Here is a 23,642-nt window from a genome sequence, read left to right as displayed (position 1 = left end):
ACACCAATTCGATGTTCTTTTACCTTTAAAAGAATGCCAGCATATGTTCTCTATGCCAGTTCTGACAAAACCCACTATTCTGTACTATTCTTTGAAGAAATTACAATGCAAACTGTCTGCATGCTGTGGTCTCATATTGCATACTGTGGAGTTGATTCAGGACAATGTTTATCTTTGTGTATTGTAAAGAAAGTACAATTTACACCATCAACTGTTCGCTTTGGCAAATCTATTAGTGTGGCTCTGGCTCTAGACAAGGTTCCCACCATATCTTTCTCTGCCAAATACACCTATACCTGTGCCCATCTGGTATAATGAGTCCCTACTTTTTAAAAAATGTGTGTTTTTGATCTACTTGACTCTTTATTTTGTATTACAGTTATACGTATCCCACGCTTTAGGCTCAGGACACTGTTCAAAACACAAACTTTTATCACAGAACAAATTTTAAAAGAAAAAAAAATTCTTAAATGCCAATCCAATGACAAGTTTCAGAGTAACAGCCGTGTTAGTCTGTATCCGCAAAAAGAAGAACAGGAGTACTTGTGGCACCTTAGAGACTAACAAATTTATTAGAGCATAAGCTTTCGTGGACTACAGCCCACTTCTTCGGATGCATCCGAATGCTTATGCTCTAATAAATTTGTTAGTCTCTAAGGTGCCACAAGTACTCCTGTTCTTCTTTAATCCAATGACAGATGCAATCTCTGTTTGATGTGCCCAGATATCAGCCAACCATATTAGGTTCCTAGTTCTGGCTCTCCAATTCCTATATTATGCTGGATAACACAGAAAACGAGATTTATTTCTTAAATAAAGCTATGTTCAGCTCAAACTTCAGAGTCCAAATAAAATATTCAGCACTTATATGAGCAGAAAGTGCAATCTTTATAGTATTTGCCCTATTTCTAACCACCAACGTGTCACTATTATAATCACAAAGTACATATATCAGATACTATGCACTGTTGTCTCATTTCAATGTTAGCATTTGGTTTAGTGGCATGCATCTCAGTGGAATCAAAGACCTATTAAAGAATAGCATTTTGGCTATGACATTCCACCAAGACTGTAGTAAGATAAAACACCAGTGTGATTTGTTTTTCATTCCAAGATTTAATATCCCTTTTTCTATTTGGTTAACTAAAAACAGTTAATTTTATACTGAAAAGTTCAGACTAGTCATGAACTTAGTCCTCAGTTAGGATAAGTGCCGTTGATGAATTTGAAGAAATTTGCTTTACAAAGAATGAAGTTGTCTCTTTCCTTAATCCAGAATTTTCTGTGGGCTCACCCTGGCCATTATTTGATTATTTCCTTATAGCTCATTCCAGTGTAGGATGCTCTCATGTCTTGTCACAAATAAATTGTTTATTGATAGTTTGCTGACAAAATGGCACAAACAGGCAAATTCGTCAATGATTTTTGAAAACTTTTAAGATTAGTACTGAACAAACATTGGTAAGTACAATTATAGTCATATGACCAAGGCAACCCAATTTGTTAAGTCCCCTCATGTCTCATAATTGGAAGACACTGTTAAAAGACATTAGTTAATTAGACAGCTTATCTCTTGACAAAGTAACTACTACTACTTAAAATGTGCACCTTTTTTCAAGTTGTCCTCCCTCAAGACAATTTTGAGGTAAAAAGTTCTTTTCATTCAAAAATGAAGAAGAACGGATAATTGTATTAAAACAGTTTAACACACAACTTAATTAATAGAACCCTTGATGGAGCTGTCTGTATTCTGCAGACTTCAGACAGCCCTTAGTAAGACGTTAAAGCGATCAACACCTGACATCTGTTAGCTAGAAGGCATTCTGAGGTAAAGAGCAGCTAAATCTAAAGAAATCAGGTACTTAGACCAGTTTAACTTTTTCATGAGGTGATATCCTTCCTGACACTATAATCTTTCCTCCTGGAGTGACGCAAGACTTTAAGTAAAAGAAAACAACTTGTTGTCCCTCCCTCAGAGCATGATGCACATATCTTTATTTCTTTGAGAGAAGAGCACTGACGAACTATTTATTCCAGTTTAAAAAGGAATATAAACCACAAAACCACCAAATTTGTGGTGACAGTTACGCATTTACAAGGCATAACACCTCCCTCGCAACTCTGCTCTAGCTTGAACAAACAGGACCGTCCTAAAACAGAACTTTCAATACTACTGCCTACTCAAGGAAAAGAATATTCACTATACAAAGGCCAGGCACAAAAAGAAATAATTTTGGTCAGGGTTCAAAGGGGGGGGGGAGAGTGGGGACCTTTTTAAAGGGACATCAGGAATTAGTTATATAATGTATATAGCAAATTAATTTTTAAAATAAATTTCAAATTGTACATCACTTTAGTTCTTTACAAATATATTAAAACATACAAAGATGAAATACTCTCAGGATAAACTGAAAGCCACAACTATTGCCATGAAAAACATCCGTAGCTAGATTGTCCCATATTACAAAGCTGTTATCTATGGCCAAAGCCTGACCAACTCCACACACACTCTGGCTTCTTTTCTTTTTAAATATTTGTTATGTTCTAAATAATAATTCTAATTACCTTTACATTTTTTTTCTTCTATATCGTACTCCTGGGCACTTGACATGCCTTGAATATTCACTTCTGTATGACCTGGATGTAATATTGAGCTAGTCCAAACTGAAGCATGTAGAAACTGTGAAGATTGCTGTCCATTTCTCAGCATATCATTTCTGGAATGTCTTTTCCTACACAAGCGATTTTCTGTTATATCTACAAAATTCCATTTGTGATATCTGTCAGGAAGATGTACCAGCCTATCCCAGGCTGGAAGGCCATTTTTTGGTGGGTTGACAAGCACTGGCTGACAAACTGTTGGCATTGCCAAGATCTTGCTGAGCTGTGGAGTTTTGGAAAGCAAGTGGTTTCCCAATTCTCTTGATCTGGTGGTATTCACAAGCATCTCCACTTGACCGCATTGATAAGATGCAGAGCTTTTCAGCCATGCACTTTCAGCCACTATAGTCAGTTTCCCTTCAATGCAATTAAATGCAATGATTTCCCCCTCTGTTAAGCCTGAAAAGAGAGCTGGATCTACATGCACAGGTTACCACTTGATGCAACTTTCATCAACACCACAACTAGAACATGGGCCCGGGGCAAGTTACCATCAATTTATTGCCTCGCTCATATGATCATTTGAGGTCTTGTGGGTCGAGGCTGGTCGTGTACAATTTTCAGATACTTAAAACACAAAACATCAAGGATTCAGCCTTGTTTGACTTTGCTCTTAGCGTAGGCTGACCTGAGGGACACTCTGTTACCTAAGTATGACATTCTTATGTGGGCATGCTTAGCAGTTCCGCTCTTGCTACCACTACCTTTTTCTAGTTGAGGTTACTAGAGCAATATCAGAGAGACACATTTTATCTTGTGAATTTTATCACTGTGGTCCTAAGCAAATAACAAATACATAAATAATAATAAATAACAAGGCACCAATTATTATATTTAATTAACAACAGTCCTGAAATTTATTTGTTTTAAATAAAACATTTAAATACTGTCAGTTCATAAAACTACGTGTCTAAAAATAACTCCTTTTTACTATTGGACAGCAAAACTAGATTCTACAGCAGGGGTAGGCAACCTACGGCACGCGTGCCGAAGGCAGCACGCGAACTGATTTTCAGTGGCACACACACTGCCCGGGTCCTGGCCACCGGTCTGGGGCCTCTGCATTTTAATTTAATTTTAAATGAAGCTTCTTAAACATTTTTAAAACCTTATTTATTTTACATATGACAATAGTTTAGTTATATATTACAGACTTATAGAAAGAGACTTTCTAAAAACATTAGAATGTATTACTGGCACACAAAACCTTAAAATAGAACGAATAAATGAAGACTTGGCACACCACTTCTGAAAGGTTGCCGACCCCTGTTCTACAGTAATGTTATTCCATAGCTGGTGTTCCAAATAGTCACAAATGTTTATATTTTAGATTACATGAATCAAAATTAAAATGTAAAATAGTTTTATAACATGTTTACTGAACATCTTAAGTCATTGTCAATGGATGTCAATTTGATATTCATTGCTACATTAATCATGATGAAATTCTGCTATTCTTATGGACTGAACAGGTAATTTTACAGGAATTTCACTCAAGAGAATTCTCTGTATACAAACCAATAATTGGATGTATATTAACTACGCAAGTGGGTAATAAAGCAGTTTTAAAACAATTATGAGAATCAGATTTTCAGATTTGATATGTTATTAAAAGTTCTGAAAGTTATCTCTATGTACTTTAGTAAATGGAATATTGCTATTATAGGACTCTTGAAAATGTGAGTCTGGTCAGAAAAGTGACTATTAAATACTGTTATATTGTGTTTGTTCTTATTCCCATATATCTCATTCCCAAATATCACATTTACTCAATTTGTAATTCAAAGCAATCCTTTTCTAATTGCTATCAGTGCATACTCAGCCTAGTATTTGGAAATCAAGCTGCATTCTTTCTGTTCTGTGTATCTCTATTTGTTATCCACAAAAGTATTCTGAAACCAGAACCTGGCTAACAACGTAGTGACTATGTCTGAGGTAGGAGAAACTAAAATAGAGTTTTCTCTTGTCTACCTTTTCTAGCTCTATAGTTCTCACCATAGTTCAAACTTGATTTTGTCAGTAACTACAGCACATTAGACCAAAAAGACACACAAAGAGCAGGTACAATGACAAGGCATCATTTGTATGATGCTATTCAGAAAACGTTAGACACAATTATTTAAGAATTGAAATATTAAAACACAAATATTTCAGCTTTTATATTCTGAACATGTTTACACCTTGTAAGTTTCAATACTTGTTTAAATCTAAAGGAAAAGATGGGTTTGTTATGACCTCTACCTGTATGCACTTATTTGCAGCTATATGAAAATAAACACTTTCTAGGAACATTCTGAAGATTTTTGAGGCCCCACCATACAGGAAACTGTAGGGAACAATGTGTTGTAATGCAGTTTTCCACAATTCCTCGAATCTCAAAAAATACCACCTCTTAAATTAATTTCACTTTCCAGTGGTCTCCCTGTACGGCTAGTACTGTATATCCATGCTAATGACAGGGTCAAAAATTGGCAAGATTACACAAATATGCAGACCCACATACATATTTTTATATTTTGTTATTCATATTTCATGAAAAAGCCACTGCAACCCTGGCAACCCCACATGACATGAAAAAAATCAGTTACATAACTTAGTAGTTGATTTAAGGACTGGAACTGAGATTCATAAGCTAGACCAGGGGTAGGCAACCTATGGCACGCATGCCGAAGGCGGCACGCGAACTGATTTTCAGTGGCACTCACACTGCCCGGGTCCTGGCCACTGGTCTGGGGGCTCTGCATTTTAATTTAATTTTAAATGAAGCTTCTTAAACATTTAAAAAACCTTATTTACTTTACATACAACAATAATTTAGTTATATATTACAGACTTATAGAAAGAGATCTTCTAAAAACATTCAAATGTATTACTGGCACGCGAAACCTTAAATCAGAGTGAATAAATGAAGACTTGGAACACCACTTCTGAAAGGTTGCTGACCCCTGAGCTGGACACTTGAACCTTTTCAGAGTAAATTTCTGTCTTTTTCACCAACTTTATTTTTGACACAAAAGTCCATCTACCATGTTACTCTACCATATACCACTCGGCTCCGGTTTAGTTATGAAGTGCATTTAAAAATAAACAAGAAGGAAAAAGGTGGGCTACAGAGCCACCACAGTTGGAGAGACCAATGCATCCTGAAATGTTCTGAGAGAACACTTTTCAATACCTCTGTATTATTAATTTTACCAAGGAATTTTCAAAGAAGTCTTTACATTAAAAAAAAGATCAAAGATCTTTTTCTCTTTGTGTTTCTAAAGCATCCCAAGGACTTTTAGACTTGAATATTAACGTTTGTAGCCTTGCAAGCTTGTATATGTGCCATGTTGCTATAACAGCTGTGTGAGCAAAGCTTGTATTTCTTTGAAATTTGTCTGTGCAGTTTTGGATTTCATAACTCAGTATCAAATGGTCTTGTCTTGTCTCATTCTGATGTCCATGGTGGTTGCAGTTTATTCAGTGTTGTAAGGTTCCTCTTTACTTAACTAAGGTTCCTGAGTAGTTCTCTCCTAATAGCTGTTGCATTCAGCTTTTGTCAACACTTCTTAGAATTCAGCAATCTCAAAGGAAATTAAAAAGAAAACAAAATTGGAGAGCTGTATTCCCAGCTGAACTATATTAGTGAACAGGTTAGAGGCTGGAAGCTAGAAGCAGTAACAGTGTGGAGGGCAGGCCACTGAGAATAGCTCAAGATGGAAGGTGAACCTATTCCCAAATTCTCCATAAAATAAAGCCTAACACACACAGAGTGTGATATAGCTGATTGGAAATATTGGGCCGAATACATCCTTACATAGTACAACTCCATTAACCTTAGTGAAGTTAGACCATGGATAAATTTGGACCACTGTGTGTAGAAAGACATGAAAGGGGGAAAATTGCTTGAAAAAACTGCATCTCAAAAACTCATTTCCAAAATAAAAGCTTTTGAAAAAAGGATTTGTTATAACTAATATCACAACAGGAAGCTTTCCATATAAGATAATGTACCATTTTCAAATTATTTCTATGCACGGTTCTTTGGTTGTTGAGATTAGTCATACACAAAGATGTGCCAGGATGCAGCAACTTTAGGGTTACCATATTGAACAAATAAAAAAAGAGGACCCTCCACGGGGCCCCGCCCCTGCCCATTTCCCACCCCCAGCCCCGCCCCAACTCTGCCCCTTCCCTGCCCCAGCTCCGCCCCTCCTCCCTCCCACTCCCAGCCACGCGAAAAGGGCTGCCCGAGTGCTACCGGCTTAACGGTTTGCCGGGCAGCCCCCAGACCCTGCGCCCCCGGCCGGTGCTTCCCCAGCACAGCTGGAGCCCGGGAGGGGAAGCGCCCAGCCGGGGGCGCAGGGTCTGGAGGCTGCCCGGCAAACCATGAAGCCAGTAGCGCTTGGGCTTCGGGCAGCCCCTATGCCTCCGGACCCTGCGCCCCCGGCCGGGCACTTCCCCTCCCGGGCTCCGGCGGCGCAGGGTCCGGAGCGATGGGGGCTGCTCAAAGCCCATAGCGCTCGGCTCTTAAACAGAGCCGAAGAGTCAGGGAAGGAGCAGAGCCACCGTGACCAGAGGCTCTGCTCCTCCCCTGACTCTTCGGCTCTGTTTAAGAGCCGGGCTGCCCGAGCGCTACCGGCTTCGGGCAGCCCCCATGCCTCCAGACCCTGCGCCACTGGAACCCGGGAGGGGAAGTGCCCGGCCAGCAGCTGGGGTCCGGAGGCAAGGGGGCTGCCTGAAGCCCATAGTGCTCGGGCAGCTCGGCTCTTAAACAGAGCCGAAGAGTCAGGGGAGGAGCAGAGCAACCGCGGGAGAGGAAGTGCCCGGACGGCATTTTCCCGGACATATTCGGCTTTTTGGCAATTCCCCCTGGACGGGGGTTTGATTGCCGAAAAGCCGGACATGTCCGGGAAAAACCGGACGTATGGTAACCCTAAGCAACTTGCATGATCAGGAGTTTACCATCTACAGTTAGCAGTTAAGGGATAAGGCCAGACTGTGATACCCTCACTTATATTAAGTAGCATTTTACACTATGAGCAGTGCCACTGAAGTCAACGGGACTGTTGTGGAGTAAGCTATTACTCAGCATGGGCAAAGGCATCACATTCTGGCCCACAATGAGAGTCTGGTTTTGAAAACAACAAAAACCCGGAGCAACGTGCAAAAAGAACAATTATGATTCCATGACTGTGTGTGTGTTTGGTACCCAACTGGCCATTTGCATGCCTAAATACCAAACTTGCATTCATCAATCACAGTACAGTAACTGTATGTAAAAATCAGCTGAGAAGCTGCACCCTTATTTTTGTGTATTGCTCCTGGGCCTTGACTGTTTGAAAATTTGCCTCGTTTGAACGTTCAGTTAGAAAGAAAGTAGAGTTTTGCTGTTGCCGCTGGGCCAAATCTTGCAACGTTTACTGAGGCAAAACTCCTATTAACATTTCAGTGGAGGTTTTGTCCAAGCACAAGCTAATTCAAGGGTGCAGAACATATTCTAGTGATCAGCCATTACAGATGGGCTCTTGCTGTGTTGGGGAAAATATTTAATTTATGGATTAGTTAATTTAGTAATCATCTTTTAAAGTGCCTGATTGATAGGACTAATCTTCTCTTATGAACTTGTTGGCATTTCTCATACTTTCAAATTTCTACAAAGGGAAAGGACCTGCCACAGAGGGATCACTCATTTTGTCTTCTTCTCCCACGTTATTATGGTGTGGCCTTTTCCAATATTTCATTATGGTCTAGCTTGTTAAAATGTGGGTTTGTTTCACCATTACAGAACAATATTATTTCTCTTATACCCTTTTCTTCAACACATTGTGCCTTAATTTGTCAGCAGCATTTCCTTCAATAAAGAGAACATTGTGAGCTTCCTACATTTATGTGAATTCTTATTCTGGGTTATGCCGAACAAATACCCCTCGATAATAGAGGATAGCAAGGTTAGTTTTGTGCCAAGTTCCCCTGTTATAAGAAAAGAACCAGCATGCCCTTCCAGGTACTGTTAAAATGGCCATACTCTGGGCAGAAAGCATGAAGGCATCTTGGGATGAACCATGAATAAAAAAAGTGGTCCTATTTCAAAGCAAACAGAGCCTAATAAGAGGGCATAGAGCAGGTGTCCCAAACTTTTCAGGGTCACACCCTCCCTTACCCCTGTCCTCTCCCCACTCCCCGGAGCCAGGGCTGCAACTGGGGGCAGGTCTGGGGTCGGGACTGGAGCACCAACCAGGGACCGAGGCTGGGGGCAGGGCTGGGTGTGGAGCCGCAGCTGGGCTGCGGTCAGGGGCTGCGGCTGGGGGAGGGGCCAGAGCAAAGCCAGGAGCGGAGCGGGTCTGAGTGGTGCTCCCTCCCCGACTCCTGTGGGGACTGGCCTGGGCCTCTGTACCCCCCTGAATGTTCCTTCATGCCCCCCTAGGGGGTTGCGGCCCCCAGTTTGGGGATCTCTGGCCTAGAGCTTTTTTTATGTGTATAGGCGGAGGATTCATCTGGTCACTGCAGAGATGTTATAATGGCATATACTGATAATGAGTAATTAATGCCACTTGAGCAGTCAACAGTTCAAAGGATTTTCTCAGATTCCTATCCAGACTCTCTCCAAGGGTTAAATTTCCCTAAATAGGAAACAAAGTCTCAGCTAGGGACGAGTCCATCAAATAAAACAGTCGCCTTCTCTATTGGAAGTCTATACATCCAGCCTAAATGTATGTGCAATGAGAATTTAATGTCAGTGGGATGTAAGGGTAGGGCTATTGTCCACTCTTTCTTTTTATGCAATCAACAATCACCCTTCCCAATTATAGTTAGTGGGCCAGAAGGGTCAAAACAAAATCTTTGCCTGGTGTTTCCACGGATAGGGTGAATCTTCCATTATAATACGCTTGGCAGAATATAGTTTCGTCTTTGCACCTTCTTCCTAAGCTGCTCGAACTGGACTTGCAACAGAGGTGCAGACAAACCTTCTCACAGGGAGACTGTCACTGCCTAGGCCATCCTCCTCACACTCACCTACTTAGGACGGGGTGTGGTCTGGGGACCACATTTTGGGAGGGAGTTAGCAGGGTTGCTAATAAACAGCCCACATGAGATACAGCCTGGCCTATAGGAGTGTCTTGAATTGTATTCCCAGCTTTGTGGTGCCCTGAGTGAGTCACTTCACCTCTCTCTTCAGATTCCTCTATAAAATGGGGATACTACTATTCACATACATATCTAAGAGGGGAATAGTGAGAATAAACTGGATGGAGCCGGAGTGTGCTTTCTCCATGGGCAGCTCTGCAAGAAGGGGTGGCTGCAAGGAGCTGTCTTTCCCTTTTGCCCTAGTGCAGGGACCAGGTACTACCACAGTCCCTATTCTTTTGCTCTATTGAAGGGGAGGAGTATTCCTTTGAAATAAGGAGCAGCTTCAAGATCTGTGTAGCCTGGGGAATCTGCAGAGCTTTCTTGGTGCTTTTTCCTGAACACAGCCCAAAGTAAACGGCATTACAAATATTTGCAAACAGGATCTGTGACTAAAGGTGAAGTTGGAAAAAACAAGGAAAGAAGGTAAACAGAAAAAATAAATATAAATATAGGCGCTAGACACAGAGTGTTATTTGAACCTCAATATACACAGGGCTATCAAAGCCCCAGTGACTAGAGCCATCATTCACTTGTTTATTAACTTAAATAAACCTACTCACATTTTTTCCGTTTCTCTATTTCAATGTACTAATGGGTACTAATGGGTGTGCTAGTGGAGAAGAGGGCACAACAATCTTCCACATTCTCCTTCCTCCTCCTTGGTGCCTCTGGGCAGTAGGGAACCATAATATGGCTGCTACCAGTAAATGGGAGGGGCAGGGCTGCCATCAGCTTTTACTGACTCCAAGAGGTATTTCTGGGGGTGGGCTGAGGCGGTGTGTCTATAGTCCTGATCCTGTGCACTGACGAGCAGGATGGTTTGAACAGCAGCTGCTGTTCAATGCACTCCTCACAGTGACCCTTAAAGCACTGAGCCAGATCCTACACCAGCTAAAGATCTAGCCCATTACACCGGATACAGGCATTTTATGATGATGATGATTATTATTCTTAAACATCTATATTGTGGTAGCACCAGATGTTAACCAAATTGTTCCATTGTGCTAGGAGCTTACTCCATCGATACCACATTAGTGGTACAAGTATTTTCTTCCCTCCTTTGCTCCCTCTGCACAAGGCCATAACTGAGCCGCGAGTAACTAGGTAGAACAGTAACACGCTGAGAGGTCGTTGTTTATACTAATCCCTCAGTTACAACTCAAATTAGTAAAAAGAGGTCAGTAAGATGCAGACTGATGTATATATATATATATACACACACACAATACTGAATTGTTATTTTTACTGTTACACAGCAATCTGCTGTCATTGAAAAAAATTATTTTAAACTTAAAAGGAGTTCAAAATCTACCACAGTTTCTGCTTGGACATGATCAATGTAGTTGCAGCAGACAAATATATTAGTCTCTCACTTGCATCTAACTGACTTCCTTGGAAAACAAATGACTCAAAACTGTGAATCTTTTACACAGCCTTGCCTCCTCTGATTTGCATATTTTATTATAAACTGGACAGCAAGTGCTATGGTGTTTTTTAAAAAAACCCACTAAAATATACAAGCATCTAAGGGCACAAAAGTGGGCTGGTATCAGAGAGATCAGCTAAGGCAAATGTAATCAGGATTATGACTAAGGGTTCACGGTAGGTTGATCAAGTAGGCTAGATTTGCACGGGCCCAATCCAGTATATCTAGATGATTTTTAAATAAGAAAGGCACAACTATAGAACAAGGAAAATGAAAAAACAAAACAAATAAGCAAAACTAAACTAAAACCCAACTCATCTTATGTACTAATGTCTTGGGGGCAGAAGGCTTTAATGTGTGTTATGCTCTAATTTGCTATGTGTGATAAAACTGTCTGTTCCAAGCAAGGTTGAAGTTTCTTTTCTTCCTGTGAGTTGCACGTCAGAGAACATTTTTTCTTTTCCATACTGCATCATGGTAATGTTTCCTTCCCCAAGAAATATGAAGAAATTTCCTACTTGGAGTTTCCTACTTGGAGTTCCTACTATCTGTTGTGTTTAACGTTGGCAAGGGGCAGAACTAGTACAGAAAGACCTGCTTGTTATGTATAAACACCAGCTCTGTTGCGTCATTGGCCAGAGGTACATATGGTTCTCCACATAACAAATGCAAGCAGATGTGAATTATAGCCTAAATTTCATACATATAAAAATGTCAAACTCAATACAGACAAAAATCTCTGATCTAGTGCTGGAACGACTATAACCGCCACGGGCCGTCTGGTATTTCAATAGAGAAGAATAAGAGCCCGCCTACGCTGCAAAAAACCAACCAAACAAACAAAAAACATGGCAGTGAGTGTCAGAGCCCGGGTCAACTGACTCGGGTTTGTGGGGCTCCAACCATGTGGCTAAAAATAGCAGTGTAGACATTCCTGCTTGGGTTGGAGCGTGGGCTCTGAAATCTGGTGGGTGGGGAGGGTCTAGCTAGATTTTGCAACTTTAACAACATTCTTTTAACAGTTTTTGGGAGTGGATTTTCTTCAGGTTCAAAAAAAAGAAAACTGAAAAAACAAAGAAATTCCATTGTGTGTAATGGTAATGAGCCCCCTACTCCATGTGGGTTGAAAGCAGGGTCTGAACTCAGGACCATCAGATCCATGCCACAGTCCTCTATTACTTGAGTTGAAGGAATAACTCTACTATCTGACAGCACCAGTATAATGTGTAAGTAGAGACCAAGTATGGGAAATTCTGGCTTGAATAAATGAAGTTTGTCAAAGTTACAAGCAACTGAAAACAGAGTTATAATGAAAACTGTTAGCCTACCTTAACTACAGGGATCACTACTGCTCCACCTATAATATACAACAATTTTTAATACAGAATGTAAAACAGAATTTTCACTGCTTACGTTTAATCTTATAGTGAACACAATGAAAGATAATGTCCTTGAGAAAGAATAGAATCCTTCACAAAGATCAGTGGCACAATGTTTCATAATTCACATTATACTCAACTTCAATGGCGTTTTTTTGTGGCTTACACTTAAAGGTAATTACATGACAGGAAAAACAGATTTCATTTTTGGAAGCAATGACTGTTGCAAATGGTGTTCATATTAATGTGTAACAAAAGCTAAAGATAAAGTCTACAGCTGGCATTGTGACCTATCCAAAAGTACAGCACATACTGTATTACCTTTATACCGGCTTGTTGTTGACAGATATCATAAAACAACAAGCTCTTCCGTACGAACCCGTGCAGTTGCTTTTTTGACGGACTAGATCAGTGCCAGCTACCATTTGCAGTGCAGATACACTGGGGATTAAGTTAGCTATGTATATCTCCTTAGGAACTTGGGCAGGATTACGCTCAAGTAAACAGAAGTTCCTAATTACTTACAGGGAAAAATGAATCAGAGGAAAATAATATCTAGAGGGATATGGTAGCCCATTTGCAAGTTAACCAGCAGCAACTGTCTCATGTACTGAAGCACAGGGTCTGATGCTCTCACTACTTGATGAATATGGGTGAAATCCTGGCCCCACTGAAGTGAATTGGAGTTCTTCTGCAATTGACCCAGGGCCCAGGATTTCACCCTAGATTTCAATGACTGAATATATAGTTTTGTGACAGCTAATGAAAGAAAAAAATAGTAAAGGGAATATAAATGAAAAAATAGAGGTAAATGGGAAGGAGTGACAAACTGCGATGATAAGCAATAAAACTGGAGAGTTGCCATAAAACAATCCAGGCACATAAACGGTTAGTTTTAATGGATTCTTTCAGATTTCCATGAGGTAGATGAAATCCACATGAGGAGGAAGTTTAAAAATAAATAAATTAACCACACATCATATTAACACATTATTATTATATGTATTATTTATACTATGACCAAAGATATACTAGGTGCCTCTTTTAATTCTTGGTGACAGGCTGAAGGACCTTTAGCAAAGTAAAAGGAGGAGGCAAAAGCATCATTTGCAGAAAACTACATCTGAACTTGATCAGCTGTGGTCTTAGAAATTTGTATGATACTTTACTGCAGCTGTGAGGGAAATGAAGTGATCCTTCTCCTTCTACACCCCAGCTTTCTGGCCATGAGTCATTCAATTAATTCAGATTGCCTTTGTCCAGTCTCAAACTGGAATAGCACTCACTTCAAGGAGCTGGCTTCTTTTCTAAAGCTTCTGAATTATTAGGATACAATCTCTCTGATTCCACGAGTCAGCGTGGAAGTCAGGAATAATCAAATATGAAAGTAAAGAATATCTCACTTAGGCAAAATTTGGACAAGACACTGGGGTTTACACTACTACTGTTTTGAAAAATGTCATAGGATCTTTGATGACCACAAAAAGTCCGGAGTTCGGTATGAGAACTCATCTGAAAGTAAACATTGCCAGCAGTACAACACCGAGTAACAGCGTGCTGGTTCCCTGGTTCATTACTGGCTGAAAGGAAAGCATGCTACCTACTGAAATGCCAATATCACTTCCTATAGTTGTAGGTTTTCCTTGAGGTCCACCACAGAGGTTATACTGATTTTAGTGCTGCTACACACTGGTAGGGGTACCACAGTGCAGGGGTAAAACCTTGGCCTCCAGTTTTTAAGGTATATCATTTCAATTCAGTGGTTAGAATACCAGATGAACACAGATAACAAAATGATTAATGAACATTGCATACATTAATTATGTCCACTTTGAAGACACCTTTGTTCTTATAATTAGACTCTAGGACAAACACTTTCAATTCTGGAAGCCTACAGTTAGGTTTCTGTAGCCATATTTAGGTACCTAATAAGAGACCTTACTTTATTTAGGATCTTAAATATGGTCTCAGTTTTTTGCTTTTGGCACACAGGTTTGAAAATTCTAGGCTACGATATTTATGTGTGTGCATGGGGGTTTGTATATAGAGAGAAAAATGCTGCCATTAAAAATAAACAAAACAAACAGATGACAAACCATCAATTATTTTACCAAAGCAAACAGTATGTGGGCGCTACATGGAACAGTAGTTGGTACATAACATCAACGACTTAAGAGGAATGGGCCATTTACATGGTGGCAAGCAGTGAACTATTTAGTAGTTTAAGAAAGCAAAGCAATAGAAGCATGTAAAAAAATCATGAATAGCTTTAAAAAGGCCAACAACAATTTTGCCAGTTGTAATTTTGGGTGGAGAAATTATATGTTATTACTTTGTTAGAGGCATGCTAGGGTTACAAATTATATATACAGTGTGCACATATATAGTGTATATTCTATGCTATCCATCTCCCTTGACTATCACTCTAAACCAAATGTTCTGCAGCAGGAAGAGAAACATTCATCCAACCTCTTCCAGAGTTTTAACCTCCATCCCCATTCAAGCCAGGGATGGGGAAACAATCATAGACATAGAAAGTGAAAAGCATTTAAACAGAATGAAAAACTTGATGCTGAAAGGCGTCACCGTAAAAGTCTGCAGATCCAACCTATAGGGATGTGAAAAAGTGTGGAAAGATTTCTACATGACTGCTAATACACTTCTACTATGAAAGTTTCCTTGGGAACAAGTGGAGAATGGCTTTTTGAACATCTGGAAAGGACATGAAGCTCTGATTAGCCAGTCATTCACACAGGGAAGGTGCCTGTCTTCTCTTCAGCGGTCTGAAGCTGTTTCTGTTGCTATCATGATCTTATGAAAATGTATGGAGTTGCGGCCTGATTTCAAAGGAGGAAATTTGTAAGTGTTGAATCTCAGCTTTAAATCTGTGGAACAGACAGATTATGTGGCCACGGTCCACTGAGGCCTTACAGATGCCAAAGTCTGGGGCCATGTGTACACAGCTAAGCTTTTTGTTCTTCAAGTGCTAATTTAAGATAACCTAGTTTAAGCCATTTTAGTTCCAAAATTAACAAAAAAAAACTTGTACCTTGAATGAAGCCCATGGAAAAGCTTTTGCTCAGGAATTTGATTTTGAGCTGTGATCATGCATGGCAAGGATGCCCAACTTCCGGCCCATGGGCCGTTCACAGCCCACCAAAGCATTTAATAAAGCCTGTGGCCTGCTTCAACACGTTATACTAATGGCCAATTCATTAGCATTTTGTCATCATGTTTACACCATTTTAATTTACACATGGAAATATGTAAAAACAACAAGGAGTCTGGTGGCACCTTAAAGATTAACAGATTTATTTGGGCATAAGCTTTCGTGGGTAAAAACCTCACTTCTTCAGATGCATAGAGTGAAAGTTACAGATGCAGACGTTATATAATGACACATGGAGAGCAGGGAGTTACTTCGCAAGTGGAGAACCAGTGTTGACAGGGCCAATTCAATCAGGGTGGATGTAGTCCACTCCCAATAATAGATGAGGAGGTGTCAATTCCAGGAGAGGAAAAGCTGCTTCTGTAATGAGCCAGCCACTCCCAGTCCCTGTTCAGCCACACCATCAAGGGCTCATTCACCTGCACATCCACTAATGTTATATATGCCATCATGTGCCAGCAATGCCCCTCTGCCATGTACATTGGCCAAACCGGACAGTCCCTCCGCAAAAGAATAAATGGACACAAATTGGACATCAGGAATGGTAATATACATAAGCCAGTAAGTGAACGCTTCAATCTCCCTGGTCATTCTATTGCTGATTTCAAAGTCACTATCATTGAACAAAAAAACTTCAGAAACAGACTTCAAAGAGAAACAGCAGAACTAAAATTCATTTGCAAATTTAACACCATTAATCTGGGCTTGAATAGGGACTGGGAGTGGCTGGCTCATTACAGAAGCAGCTTTTCCTCTCCTGGAATTGACACCTCCTCATCTATTATTGGGAGTGGACTACATCCACCCTGATTGAATTGGCCCTGTCAACACTGGTTCTCCACTTGCGAAGTAACTCCCTGCTCTCCATGTGTCAGTATATAATGCCTGCATCTGTAACTTTCACTCTATGCATCTGAAGAAGTGAGGTTTTTACCCACGAAAGCTCATGCCCAAATAAATCTGTTAGTCTTTAAGGTGCCACCAGACTCCTTGTTGTTTTTGTAGATACAGACTAACACGGCTACCCCCGATACATGGAAATATGTAGAATCTGTTTGGCCCACACAAGGTTGTGTGGTCTCCTGTGTACTAAGGTTGTGCACCACTGATGGAGGGTATGTCTACACAGCAATTAAACAGCCATGTTTGGCTGGTGTCAGCTGAGTTGGGCTCACTAGGCTCGAATTCTACTCATTAGCGTGAGTCAGCTGACACCACCCATAAAGGGCAACTGCTAAAACTAACAAGCCGTGGCAAAGGTTTAAGGAACTGATTAAAGAAAATATAGATAATACTGAGAATGCTTGTCCAAATAGGCCAACAACAAACATCTTTGGCAAGAATGTGTGATCGGGATGTGAAGAGAGGCTTCTTTTACACCTACAGCTCTAAAAAGTTCCATTTAGAATTTTTAAAGGCCTTGTGAATGTGTTCACATTCTGAAAAGCCAGAAGCAGCCCATAGCATTCTCTCTTTATCAACACAGTAAAATAATAATAATTCCAAGACAAAAACGAGCTAGAATTAAGCGGGTAAATAAATAGCCATTGATTTACGACATTAATACAATTATCATTAGAATGCCCTACAGTAGTTATAAAAAATCCTAACTATTTGAGAATGAGGACAATTGTAGCTGAAGCTCAACAATGAACCTTAACTTTGTTGCCGATTCCCTGCCCATTTTATAATTTATATGTCTACCAGCATTTCTACAGTGACTATCACTAATACACCTCTACCCCGATATAACGCTGTCCTTGGGAGCCAAAAAATCTTACCGCGTTATAGGTGAAACCGCGTTATATTGAACTTCCTTTGATCCGCTGGAGCGCACGGTCCCGCCCGCCCACAGCGCTGCTTTACTGCGTTATATCCGAATTTGTGTTATATCGGGTCGCGTTATATCAGGGTAGAGGTGTATTATTAGCCAACTACCAGGGGTGAGATTGTATTATAATGGTACATTTTTTCAGTTATTGACTGCAAGTAAAAACATTACATTCTGAAGCTCTGTCAACTCTTTTCTCCCCATGATAAATAAATGTTCACTGTTTTGGTGAATGAGGTCTATAGAGTGAATCGGATATGATTGGATATGTTCTCTGTACCTGAAGGGTGGATTCTTTAACTCACGCGTGGAGGATAAGTATGAAAGGAAGATCTAGTGGGGTTTCCAGCCAGTACAGGGAGATGCATGGTTTAGATTGTTTTTGCTAGCTCCTAGTGAAATAGGAGATAGGGGAAGGTGTTATTTTAGATATTATTTGGAGAGTAAGATGGAGCTCTCTTGACCATAGAATCATAGAATATCAGGGTTGGAAGGGACCTCAGGAGGTCATCTAGTCCAACCCCCTGCTCAAAGCAAGACCAATCCCCAACTAAATCATCCCAGCCAGGGCTTTGTCAAGCCTGTCAAGCTTACTAAAAACCTCTAAGGAAGGATATTCCACCACCTCCCTAGGTAACCCATTCCAGTGCTTCACCACCCTCCTAGTGAAAAAGATTTTCCTAATATCCAACCTAAACCTCCCCCACTGCAACTTGAGACCATTACTCCTTGTTCTGTCATCTGCTACCACTGAGAACAGTCTAGATCCATCCTCTTTGGAACCCCCTTTCAGGTAGCTGAAAGCAGCTATCAAATCTCCCCTCATTCTTCTCTTCTGCAGACTAAACAATCCCAGTTCCCTCAGCCTTTCATCATAAGTCATGTGCTCCAGCCCCCTAATCATTTTTGTTGCCCAGTATGAAGTTGGAATTGGGTAGGATCAAAACCTTAGTATATATATGGAGGATAAGTGAGATTCTGGTGTCTCTGGCCTGTAGTAGAAATAAATGATGGTCTGTGGCTGGGTCTATGAAAAATTTGTGGTGGGTGGATAGTAGTTTTGAGGTCCTTTTAAAATGGCTCTGTATCGGTTTCTGGTCTACTGGCTTACGCTGGGAAAGAACACAGGGAAGTAGATTGATTTAGTTTGTTTTTTTAGCCGTTTCAAAATTGTTTTTCATTTGAAATTAACAAACAACAATAATGTACTGCAATCACTTCAATTTATGGGGGCAGAGTGACAGATGTAACAGAGTGACAATGGCACAGCTGCAAATGGAATCCAGAACTCCTTACTCATAGTTCCATGCTCTAACCACAAGGCAATGTTTCAGGAAAACAAAGTTCCAAAAGAAAACAGCCTTTGTTCCAAATGAAACTGACCAATCTAATTGTGGAGGAAGTGTCAGGCTGAACTATCCAACATTTTTGCAAATAAGAAAAGATTTTAGAAACTGACCCAAACATACTGATTTGCTTATTGAGAGCTTATTGAGAGAAGAAGAGAGCACCAAGATTCTAAAATAATGAACCATGCTTGAGAAAATGGCTAGCAGTCTTTACAGAGTTAAAAAAAAAAAGTAGAGACATTTGCTTCCTCCATTCATTATTAAAATTGACCTAAATGTGGTTTTATTTTTTTGATGATGAAAATGCCTTTTGTCTGGAAAAGGGAATGGTTGTTTACATGAGTTATGACAGCAATATTAAATAAAGCATTCAAATTGGGCACCTGCACAGGTGTACAGAGATAAGCCCTTCTTGTTTTGTGAACATGGAAGTGTTTTAGTAGAAACTTGTTTTCTATAAAGCAAAAACAATCCCAACGCAGTGCTAAGAAATAGTATCTTTAAAGGTAAAAACACTGGATTTAAAAAAAAAACATCAGTTACACAAAAAGAATAAAAATTAACTATAAGCTACCATGTCGACATGGTACCACCTATTAAATATGTTATTTTTAACTGCACATTAGAAAATACACCTTCCCAAGTAAAAGGGCCTTTGTGGAGTGATTCACAGCTTCATGCAAAATCAGCCCACATTATAAATCTTGCTAACCTTTTGAAAATCCCCAATAGCTTACTACAAAGCTGCTGAATCATGGACTAACCAAACCTTACATTAAAGTTTTTACTGTCCTTCTAAAAAGTCCATTAGTTAAAGGAAGTAATACTTCTCAGTTAGTGAGTGGGCTTTTTGTCATGGTCTGCTGGACAAGAACAGGGAGACAACTTGCTGTGCTACACAGTGATGTAGGTTAAATTAAGTTACCCTAAGAAGATTGTTGAGGGAATTTATGAGAAATCACTCCTCAATTGGTACTCAACAATCAATTGTTTTCCATCTGAATTATTGCAGAGTGCTACAGGTTAATGAGCATTACAGAGAAACAGACTACACAGAAAAGGTGACTGTTTTATCTGAACCTATTACTTTTCCTAGTCCTTTGAAATTACATAAACTAGTCTTGCAGCTACTCATTTTCAGAAAGATTTGTTTTCATAAAAGCTGATTATTTTCCTTCTCCAAATGAGTGACCTATTACAAGAAATATTGCATATTAAGGTCTGCTTTCTGAAAATATGCATTTATGACATTTAAATTCTATTTCCCGTCAGCACTTAATTATATTATAATTCCTATCTTGATTCAACTTAATGGTCATTTTCAAACAGAACTGTGTTAATATCTGGGCGTTGAACCCCAGTTTCTGGATAAATTGTGAAAAGATATACACTCAGGGTGAAATCCTGGCCTCACTGAAGTTAATGGCAAAAAATCCTGATGACTTCAACAGGACTTAGTATTTTACTTCAGTATATTGTAAAGCAGAAATTAATGTGAATTTACTGTACACTGCAGCTGTTATTTACTTGCTCACACTTTGGCCCAGACTTGATTCCTTGCTCAGTTCCCACTGTAAGTGAAGTCAATGTGAGTTTTGCCTGAGGAAGGACTGCAAGACTGGTGTCTCAAGACTTGACCCTGCCTGCACCAATTGTGTCAATGGATATTTCACCACTGACTTCAATGGAGGCAGAATCAGACCATCAGTGAATATGTTACTGCTACTCAGGGGTGATGCTTCAAGCATCAGCTATGCTAGAATATTTGAACAAAGGAAAGTTTTGTTATAGAGTGTGTTTCACATTCTTTATTGGAAACTAATTTATTAGAAACTACATCATCTTAAAGAGAGAGTACCAGTTCCAAGCCTATATTCTATTCTACATCTGTATTACAGTAGATAAAGTTATAGTTCTAGCTGAAAAGGCAGTTTCTGTATAAGCCCTTGTTTCCAAGGTACTTATATCTTTCTGCAAATATTACTCTTTGAGTTGACATTTCTCACTGCAGTTATGACATTTTTGGGAGGGGTTGGGTGGGTAAATACTCACTTGGGCATTTTCTAGCTATCTGTGCATAAATAAAATAACTCTTTAAGACATTTCTGCAATTCAAACATGGCTTCTTTAAAAACATCTAATTTGCTATATAGTTAATCAGAACTGAGAATAAGTGCCTTTAACATGTTTAAAAGAATTTGCTTTTGAAATAGCAAAGTTATAATTATACATGCATGTATATTTATACTGTCCATGCATCATACATCATTTGTCATCATTTATTTAAGTATGTGCTATGATGCTGAAGGCAGCTATTTGAAGGTACCAGCATGCATGTATTTGAAACCACACTCAACTCTGAATCCTACCTGCAGTGTGTGAAACTACCCCTCTTCTTGAATTTCCCCTTTATTTGAATGTGTGATCATTATAATCTGTACTAAAAATGTATGTCTCTAAATGAGTGCATCACATAGACTGCAAAATCTGAGATTCACAACTGATAATGTTAGTAAAGATGTATAGACCAACACAATGCATGCCAGACCTGCCCCCTTCCACAGCCAGAAATTACAAAATTTCATGCACTCTGTAGGACTACTTAGATTCCTGTGGCTATGTTCCAGGGCAAATTAAATTTATTATGAGTCTGCATTCTAATAAATGCACATTCACATTTGTGTAAGAATTTATTTTATTTTCACTTGGCTGTCACATAAAAACACTGCACTATAGTGCCATTTTCAATTTCGTATTTTATACATTTACATATAAAGGAGTCCCACTTTCTGAAAAATCAGGCCCCATAAAGTGTGTCACCAAGCCAACTGCCTCCTGTCCTGAACATCCTCTCGAGGCCTGAGGTCAATCTCCAGACAGCCTGCCTCAGTTTCTCCCGTTCACTTATTAAATACACTCAGGCTTTATGTCCAATAATGCCCCTTCTCCTGGGGTCTAATTTATTGACATAGGACATAATCAAAACTCAGTCCTGACGCTTCTCTTTTTCCCCGGAGTCTGCTCTGGGCTGCATTTCCCTGCCATGTCAGGCTACTCAGCAGTACCTGGTTGGAGATTTTTTTTACTCCCATGGAGTCTGTTTTCCCTGCCCCTTAGCCTTCTTCAGCCCTCTGGTTCTGGCTTCCAGATCCAAACCTTCCCCGGGGTCAAGGGTCTCCTGCAAGGGCCTCCTGCTCAGGGCAGCAATTCTGCACTCTCTGCCATACCTTTCTTTGACTGTTTCTCCCTAAGCATCCTCCTCTTTCTGCAGCTTCCTGCTGCTCTTATAGTGGAATCACCTGATCCCTGCTCAGATGTGCCTCCTGAGTAACTAGGGTTGACTGCCTCAGGCCTTTAGCCCTTAAAGGGGCAAGCCACCTAAATTGGGCATCCAAAGATTGAGGCACACAAAATCATTTTGGAAAATTTGGCATCTCTCTTTATCGTTATGTCTAGCCAGAGATACAGCTAGAGAGTCAGACAGATATACACAGCACACACACACACAACATTCACTTCAAAATAATCACACTACTACAATGTTAAAGTTGAGATTTTAAATGCACCAGAATAAAATAATTCAAAAATAATGACTTGCACAGTAACTGTGACTTGGTTATTAAACAGAGTGCCAAATCCTGCAATCCTTTCTCAGGCAAATCTCCCACTGATTTCAGTAAGGACCAGAATGTTTGACCAATATCTACTAAGTAATCAACAGTAATAAAAAATGCAGCATACATGCAAGGGGGCCATATATAAAAAAGTGAGTAGATATACATTCAGTATAATACAAGATATAATTCGAGGTAATCTAACACATTTTGGGCAAGATTTTGCTCTCAGTCACATGGGTGTAAATGAATGGTAGCTCCATGAACTTCGGAGAGCAGAATCTAGACCTTTATTTTAATTTATTAAGGATGACCTCCCATCTGGCTTTAGACCTTTCTCTAGCAATGCTGTAGCCAAAGATTTGAAAAGCTTTATATTCTAAGCATGCTCCTTTCTCCACTCTCAATCATGCAGGGGGATTACAAGCTCTCTTAATAAGAAATGAAAAATTAAAATGGATCGGGATGAAAAACACTTTAAAGCAGCAGCTGCACTGACACTGATTTTAAAATCAGTTTCTTTCACCCAGCCATTTTGCTTTACACGTGTCTGTGGTGCTTACTCCTATTTATAAATGATAAAGAGCAGACTATACCAGTTAACCCCTTCTTTGCATCCAGGGCGGTTCAGTCACACTTCCCAAGGGGAAGCACAATGAGACATTTTGCTTTGGGGAGTCACAATGTCTCCAGGAGGTTTCAGTCCACAAGGCCAGAGTACTGGGTACTTTTTTGCCCTTTGTAGGTGCAGCTTTCTACCCTCTGCTACACAGTGCATGGAAGGAGGGGCAAAACCATGACCTACCTCTCCTTGCCCCCTCTGGGGCACTGGGCATTCCCAAGGGCGTAGAGATGGAATGCTCCCTGAGCACAGTGACTGGAATTCAGTCTGACCTGTTGTGACTTCCCCCAACCAGCTCAAAATTTGCATCCTGCAACTCACACGGGAGCTTTTAAAATACAACATGCAAGTTTAGAAATGATAAAAAGCTATTGAAAAATACGGCATCATCCACAGCTTCTTTTTGAAAATGCAAATTTAAAAAAAACCCTAGAAATGTACAGTGAAAGTGAGAGATTCAACATCATTTCTGTACATG

At 40.0% G+C, this 23,642-nt stretch overlaps 1 protein-coding gene across 10 annotated transcripts in view; it reads right to left on the bottom strand.

The window, feature by feature from the left end:
- Positions 1-23,642, bottom strand: part of THRB (thyroid hormone receptor beta) — a 273,610-nt gene that overhangs the window by 50,414 nt on the left and 199,554 nt on the right. The window lies entirely within an intron of this gene.

Source organism: Malaclemys terrapin, chromosome 2 (assembly GCF_027887155.1).
Source record: "Malaclemys terrapin pileata isolate rMalTer1 chromosome 2, rMalTer1.hap1, whole genome shotgun sequence".
Lineage (NCBI taxonomy): Eukaryota > Metazoa > Chordata > Testudines > Emydidae > Malaclemys > Malaclemys terrapin.
The sequence above is the reverse complement of the archived record's forward strand: the minus strand, read 5'-3'. Positions and strand labels throughout refer to the sequence as shown.